Raw genomic sequence first — 1786 nt, 5'->3', positions numbered from 1 at the left:
CCGGGCACCGGGAGGACTGGGGCCCCCGGGCCGGGGGCACCCGGGGAGGGACTGGGGCCCCCGGGCCGGGGGCACCCGGGGAGGGACTGGGGCCCCCGGGCCGGGGGCACCCGGGGAGGGACTGGGGCCCCCGGGCCGGGGCACCCGGGGAGGGGACTGGGGGCCCCCGGGCCGGGGGCACCCGGGGAGGGACTGGGGCCCCCGGGCCGGGGGCACCCGGGGAGGGACTGGGGCCCCCGGGCCGGGGGCACCCGGGGAGGGACTGGGGCCCCCGGGCCGGGGGCACCCGGGGAGGGACTGGGGCCCCCGGGCCGGGGGCACCCGGGGAGGGACTGGGGCCCCCCGGGGAGGGACTGGGGCCCCCGGGCCGGGGGCACCCGGGGAGGGACTGGGGCCCCCGGGCCGGGGGCACCCGGGGAGGACTGGGCCCCCGGGCCGGGGGCACCCGGGGAGGGACTGGGGCCCCCGGGCCGGGGGCACCCGGGGAGGGACTGGGGCCCCCGGGCCGGGGGCACCCGGGGAGGGACTGGGGCCCCCCGGGCCGGGGGCACCCGGGGAGGGACTGGGGCCCCCGGGGGGGGACTGGGGCCCCCGGGCCGGGGGCACCCGGGGAGGGACTGGGGCCCCCGGGCCGGGGGCACCCGGGGAGGGACTGGGGGCCCCGGGCCGGGGGCACCCGGGGAGGGACTGGGGGCCCCGGGCCACCCGGGGAGGGACTCGGGCCCCGGGCCACCCGGGGAGGGACTCGGGCCCCGGGCCACCCGGGGAGGGACTCGGGCCCCGGGCCACCCGGGGAGGGACTCGGGCCCCGGGCCACCCGGGGAGGGACTCGGGCCCCGGGCCACCTGGGGAGGGACTCGGGCCCCGGGCCACCTGGGGAGGGACTCGGGCCCCGGGCCACCTGGGGAGGGACTCGGGCCCCGGGCCACCTGGGGAGGGGCTCGGGCCCCGGGCCACCTGGGGAGGGACTCGGGCCCCGGGCCACCTGGGGAGGGACTCGGGCCCCGGGCCACCTGGGGAGGGACTCGGGCCGGGGGGAGGGACTCGGGCCGGGGTACCGGGGGGAGGGGGACTCGGGCCGGGGTACCGGGGGGAGGGGGACTCGGGCCGGGGTACCGGGGTACCGGGGGACTCGGGCCGGGGTACCGGGGGACTCGGGCCGGGGTACCGGGGGACTCGGGCCGGGGTACCGGGGGGAGGGGGACTCGGGCCGGGGTACCGGGGGGAGGGGGACTCGGGCCCGGGTACCTGGGGAGGGGGACTCGGGCCGGGGTACCGGGGGGAGGGGGACTCGGGCCGGGGTACCGGGGGGAGGGGGACTCGGGCCGGGGTACCGGGGGGAGGGGGACTCGGGCCGGGGTACCGGGGGGAGGGGGACTCGGGCCCGGGTACCTGGGGAGGAGGCGCCGCTCTGCCGCCCGACCACAAGTTGGTGATTTAGCCGCGCGCCATCTTGCGGGGCAGCGAGGCCCCGCCCCCGGGGCGGTGTCAAAGGGCACAACGTCGGTTTAAAAAACAAAAACCAGCTGTTTGTCCAAAATCTCATCAGGAAAATAAAATAAATAAAATAAAACAAATAACCGAATCTGCCCGAAAACCAGCGTCTACCGGATGGAAATTTACCCAGAAAACTGTGGGGTCAAGGGTCAAAAGTCAAATACATAAAAACAAATTGCTGTTGGCCGACGTGGTGAAAAATCGTTCGACTGGAATCATCATTTTCACAGCGAATTACACCAGAAACCATCCTCCCTCAGGCCAGGAGACGTCTTTTTGAAAATCTTTG

The sequence above is a fragment of the Scyliorhinus canicula genome, chromosome 20, assembly GCF_902713615.1.
Source record: "Scyliorhinus canicula chromosome 20, sScyCan1.1, whole genome shotgun sequence".
Classification (NCBI taxonomy): Eukaryota; Metazoa; Chordata; class Chondrichthyes; order Carcharhiniformes; family Scyliorhinidae; genus Scyliorhinus; species Scyliorhinus canicula.
This window is presented reverse-complemented; position numbering follows the sequence as displayed.